The sequence below is a fragment of the Pleurodeles waltl genome, unplaced genomic scaffold (assembly GCF_031143425.1).
Source record: "Pleurodeles waltl isolate 20211129_DDA unplaced genomic scaffold, aPleWal1.hap1.20221129 scaffold_37, whole genome shotgun sequence".
Lineage (NCBI taxonomy): Eukaryota > Metazoa > Chordata > Amphibia > Caudata > Salamandridae > Pleurodeles > Pleurodeles waltl.
Window position 1 is genome coordinate 11,479,810 of NW_027150076.1, and position 5,669 is coordinate 11,485,478.

General features: G+C 43.7%; 1 pseudogene; it reads left to right on the top strand.

Annotated features, from left to right (window-relative positions):
* Positions 1-973: 973 nt before the first annotated feature.
* On the top strand, positions 974-4,274 carry LOC138276096 (zinc finger protein 135-like; annotated as a pseudogene).
* The last annotated feature ends 1,395 nt before the right edge of the window (positions 4,275-5,669 follow it).

A 5,669-nucleotide genomic window follows, 5' to 3' on the forward strand; every position in this document is an offset into this window, starting at 1 on the left:
CATTAAAGTCTCTTTCTCTCGACTAGAGAAAGCATCAAAGTCTCTCAAAATGGCGTCGCAGCAAAATGGGCCATATTAGCTACGAAGTCAACAAGATGGCGGGATGTCCGAAGATAGAGAGTAATACTCTCTGGCAATCATAGCGCATAATGGCTATATTGGCTACCTTCTTCTCGTGCACCTGGGTTTTATAGACAACAGTCCGAGTCCAGTAGGGTCTCCATTGGAGGGTTCATAGGTTAGCTTCAAATTGACCAATCAAAAACGACAGTTCTCAAGCTTTTACTTAAGCATACATTATCCTTGGAGATGGGTACGCAGATCGCAACATTGTTTCCCAATTAGCTTACTCTCAGAGCCTCCATTGTCCGCACCTGCAAGTCGACCTTGAATTAAAGAGAAAATATGCCAGGCTGGCACTAACTTGAAGATAAGCATGTGAACGGTTTCTGTGGAAAAGTACAGCTTCAAGCTAAAATACACGTTTAATAGCACAGTGGAAAAATACGAGCATCTAAACTGTGAGACCAGGCAACTAGGCCAAAGCCTCTGCTATAGTAATGCTAAGCTAAAACGTTTAAAACAAGCAAATCGTAGCACACGTTTATGATTATGTCGGATTAGTGCAATTCTAATACACCACGTTATATAAAGCACGCGTATAAATGATGGCAAACTACTCTGAGGGCACATTTTGTCCCCGTACAATCTTAATTAGTTCGGTTAAAGTCACACATGATTATTTCAGCACTACGTTTATGCGTTAATAAATCAAAACCTTCATTTTCTGCTTCATCAAAACCTTGTCCATGTACATCTACTTACCCTGTACCTGTAGCACGTGGTGCTCCGTGACCGCCCTTTCTGTACTAAGTCACTCCGTGGAGACTGATAAATCACCTCCTTTTCTGAAGTAAATAAGATGGGATGTGTTCAACATAACTTTTAGTTAAATATCCGTGTATGGTGAACTATACCTTGCGAGGTTTCAAAGATGGTAAAAGAGCGTTGTCGTTCACAACCAGATAAGTATTGTGCATTCATATTCTATTACAATTGTGTTCTTTAATTTTAAATCTCTTTACATTCAACAGGAAAAAAGTCTTGAAATCACAAAATGATGTTAAATAATGAAGATAATACTTCAACTCTGCAAGACAACTGTCAGAAATAACGGGGACCAGTCCACAGGAAAGCATCAGTGCAGTCTGCAACAGAGGAACCTGAACACAAACTGACGAATCCTGGAAGAAGCAGTCAAGGGCTATTCATTGAATGTAAGAGTCTGAGCTGTGCACCTTTACACCACAGGACTAAGAAGTGACTTCTACAAAATTAAGACAAACCACCTCCTGTATAAACCGGTGCCCAACACCAGCTTTGATCGTGGGATCAGTATGATGTGGTTACCACAGTGCTTGGACTAAAGATAAAGAACCATCATTCAGTGCTCTGGGTCTGTTGTAAACTCTTTGTGGCCCAACTGCAGCAACAAGAGAATAGCACAACGGAGTGGAGACAAACAACTGAAGGATAAAGGAAAAAAGAGTTCTGTTATCTACAACATATTACCTTGTTCTGACCAGAAGGAAAAATAATCTTTACCCACAAGCGTCAAAAACTGTTATCCAGTCAAGAGGCACAATCACTCGAAAAGATGCCGGGCATATGTTGAGTGTGACAACTGACTTTTAAATTGGAAATCAAATGTCCTAAATACCAGCTCACCCAGGAAATGTGAGAATAATACAAGTGCTTTATCAACCATGTTGGCCCTTCAGGAAACAGAGTCATGGGAAGTGGACAAACATATCACCGACCAAGAGACACTAACCAAGAAAGAAGAATCATACACAGGCAGGGACAACTTTAGCTTGTCATCGCTACAAAAGGACGAACAGCAAACACACAAAGGAGTAAAACTATTCTATTGCACTGAATGTGTGCAAAGCTTTAGTCATTTAGCACTCCTTAAAGAGCACTGGCAAACACACGGAGGAGAAAAGCCATTCACATGCAGTGAATGTGGGAAGCGCTTTACTAAGTTATCACACCTTGAGAGACATTATCAAACACACACTGGGGAAAAACCATACCATTGCAATGAATGTGTGAAGCAATTTAGTCAGTTATCACACCTCCAAAGACATCAGCAAACACATACAGGAGAAAACCTATACCATTGCAGTGAATGTGGAAGTAGTTTTAGCAAATCTTCAAGATTAAGGAATCATCAGGAAACTCACACAGGAGAAAACAAATTCAAGTGCAATGAATGTGCGAAGAGCTTTAGTCGGTTATCAGATCAACAAAGACATCAGCAAACACACACTGGGGAAAGACCATTTAATTGCAATGAATGTGTGAAAAGTTTTAGATGGTTATCACACCTCCAAAGACATCAGCAAAGACACACAAGGAAAAACCCATACCATTGCAATGACTGTTTGAAGAGCTTTTGTCAGCTATCAGATCTACACAGACATCAGCAAATACACACAGGGGAAAAACCATATGATTGCTATGAATGTGGAAGTAGTTTTAGTCGTTACTCAACATTGAGGATTCATCAGCGAACACACACAGGAGAAAGACCATTCAAGTGCAGTGAATGTGTGAAGAGTTTTAGTCAGTTATCAAACCTACAGTGTCATCAGCGAACACACAATGGGGAAAAACCATACCATTGCAGTGAATGTGGGACCAGCTTTAGTCGGTCAACACACCTTGAGAGACATTATCAAACACATACAGGGGAAAAGCCATATTATTGCAATGAATGTGCAAAGAGCTTTAGTCGGTTATCGCTCCTCCAAGTACATCAGTGAACACATACAGGGGAAAAAACATATCAGTGCAATAAATGTGCAAAAAGATTTAGTTGGTTATCACACCTGCAAAGGCATCAGCAAACACACACAGGGGAAAAACCATATCATTGCAATGAATGTGTGAAAAGCTTTAGTTGGTTATCACAATTCCAAAGACATCAGCGAATACACACAAAGGAAAAACCATACCATTGTAGTGAATGTGGGATGAGCTTTAGTCGGTCAGCATACCTTGTGAGACATTATCAAACACACACAGAGGAAAAACATACAAATGCAGTGACTATTTGAAGCAATGTAGTTAGTTATCACACCTCCAAATACATCAGCAAACACACATGGGAAGATCCATACCATAGAAATGAATGTGCGAAGAGCTTTAGACAATTATCACACCTCCAAGTACATCAGCAAACACATATATTTCTCATATTGAAGGTTTTGTGAACCAATGAGAATCAATCGTCTCAGCGCCTGTGACTAAACAGAGACCACTTCTGATGGATAAGTCTACCTGCAAATTCCGTACCCATAGAATAATACTCAGGCACCAGTCGAGATCCAAACTCTTCAAGGCTATCATACTGCTGGGCGGTGTCCCTGGCTTTGCATCCGCATCGGAGGAGGGATCCAGTGACATCACTGAAGCCATATATTGGGCTCATCCCAGTGCTAAGACATCTGTTCCCTTTGTTCTGCATCTTTGGTACAAGTCCAGCAATCGCTTTCTCAAAGAGTCTTGAGGTTTTCACAGAAATTTTACCACAAGTGCAGTACCATGTCTCTTCCAAAGAGATTGGAGTCAAACACTATAGGGATTGTGAAGGACAGATGTCTATAGCTGATACCCACTTCATCTGCCTCTGGTGACTCGGTTTGGACCACGACTCCCAGTCTTGTGACTACTGCCAGAACAAACACCCAAATGCCATCAAGGACCATGAGGCGAGGCTCTTCATGGGCAGGCCAAGGGACTAGAGGCACAGCTGATCTAGCGTCCAACCTCGTTACAGGGCACCGTCAACCCACTCTTTTGGGGGAAGAGGAGAAGGCACAAGAAGCATTCCAAAGAGAAGTCATTTCGACGTCCTCCAACTCCCCCAGGGAATTTACCTTGGAACCATAGTTAGTTGCCATTGAAGCAGTTGACCCCTTTTCCCAATTGCCCCACTCTAGTGACTACTCTGCACCTGACCCAGAACTGTTTCGACCTCCACAGGATCCATCCTTGAACTTCCTGGATCCATCGGTGCGGGGACCCTTTCTCCTGGCAGTTCTTAACCTGCACCTATGTTCCAGGCTCCAGGTTCTGACCCGGCAACATTTCTTAATGGCATGTACGGAGTCTTTGCAAGGGCATTGGTGTCATCAGGCATGCCTTCAGACCCTAAGTGTCATTCACTTTCCCTATGTTTATGCCCTTGGCTCTGATGCCATTTTGCTCCATCCCATCTGGATGAACAGAGACCTGTCCATCCTTTGATCCAGCTCTTAGGTACTCCAATCTGCTTCAGCCTCCTACATGGCAGCCCCACCACTACTGATCCCTACACCACTCCTGCTTCTGCCACCATTGCTTGAAGTTGCGCCTCTGTACATACTGCACAGGGAAGCACTAAGACTATTGGAGGAAGATACAGAAATAAGATCTATGACCTATTCAGATTCTGACCCTTTGAATTTATACATCTTGGGTAGCAATGGCCAGGGGTAAGAGTTTACTGGCCTGCCTTCTGCAGCAGATTAGACACCTCTCCAGAGATGGAAATGGACATACAGCTGGGCCGCCCGCATCGGAAATTATGTCCTTCTGTTTGGTGGGAAAGATGGCAGCTGAGGTCCTAAAGCTTTACCTTTCTATAACTGCAGTTAAAACTAATGTTTTCACAGAGGCCCTGTTGATGGAGCCTTCTGCTGAGCCGTTACTACCCTTCAATGATGCCCTACTGGATCAAGTGCTGGCAGCCTGAGAGGAGCCAAACTGCGTCCCAACAGTCAACAAGCTCATGACACACCACTAGCTCTTTGCCACAGGAGACCCTCCATTTTTCGCTTCCCATCCCTCACCCTAAAGCTTAGTTATCCAGACATCATTCTTATCTGGACATTCGGCTGGGAGCTTCCAAACAGTTCCCTTAGACAGAGAATTTAAGAGCCTTGATGCCTAGGGAAGAATTCTTTTTTCAACAGAAAGCATGGCATTGAAGTTCTTAAATACTGCCTGCGAGCGTGCTACACCCATGCCATATGGGATATGGCTCAGATGGTTGTGCCTCATGTGCCAGAGGAAATGAGGGTGCACTTCTAAGAGGTGGTCCTGGATGGTCAGAATGCATCATTCCACATAATACAATCTGGACTGGACACTGCTGATTTGTTAGTCTGAGCCGTGGGTACTTCTATCTCCATCCGTATGCGCACCTGGCTACACACTTCTGCCTTCTCCCCTGATGTCCAGGCCAGCCTCATGACCTGCAGTTTGACAGGACATGCTTTGTCGGATTTAGCATTAGAGAAGTTCAAAGCCAGCAATGCTACAACCCACTCCTTGATACTTCAACTGCCACCTCCTATGACAGATTATCACCCATTTCACCATTTTCCTGGCGTGTTGAAGGAATTGTCCTTTAACCAACATCAGACTTACCTTCTCCAATCCCATCAGTAGCAAAATCCGCTGGTCAAAGTGTATAGAGGCAGAGCCAGAGAAAAATACTGTGGATCCATCAAGCAAGCCTCCTCCTCTTCCTTCCCCTCCTCCCCTTCACCAGCAGGAAAGCAGGTCTAGTTCACTTTTTCTCACCCACTTGAGGCCTGTGGGTTGGGGGGTATTGTTCT